The 331-nt window shown below is 39.9% G+C and overlaps 1 protein-coding gene across 1 annotated transcript in view; it reads right to left on the bottom strand.

The window, feature by feature from the left end:
* The window catches only part of LOC119588576 (exosome complex component RRP46-like), an 8,734-nt gene that overhangs the window by 7,089 nt on the left and 1,314 nt on the right, over nt 1-331 (bottom strand). The gene's annotated exons all lie outside the window — the stretch shown is intronic.

The following is a 331-nucleotide window of genomic DNA, read 5'->3' as shown; positions in this document are numbered from 1 at the left end:
TGACACACCAACCAATCTGAAATAGGCCCCAGTCAGCAACGCATTGTCACTGTACCAATAAAGTTAACTCAAGTTTGTACAAACCCTTTCCCCCACAAACCATAGCACATTTCAGAGCCAATATAATGACAAAAGCCACTACATGAAAGCCACTGCAGGTATTGTATACAATAAGATCATATGAAGTAACACCATGGTTTCCCCACTGTACATTTGGCAATGATCAACAACTTTCTCTACATATTATTAACAACTTTCTCTACATATTATTACCATGGAACATGACTGGTCTGATTCCAGGGGGCTGGACATGTTCCATCTTCCGAGAATA

The sequence above is a fragment of the Penaeus monodon genome, chromosome 24 (genome assembly GCF_015228065.2).
Source record: "Penaeus monodon isolate SGIC_2016 chromosome 24, NSTDA_Pmon_1, whole genome shotgun sequence".
Classification (NCBI taxonomy): domain Eukaryota; kingdom Metazoa; phylum Arthropoda; class Malacostraca; order Decapoda; family Penaeidae; genus Penaeus; species Penaeus monodon.
Note: the sequence above shows the minus strand (reverse complement) of the source record. Positions and strands in the feature narration are given on the sequence as shown.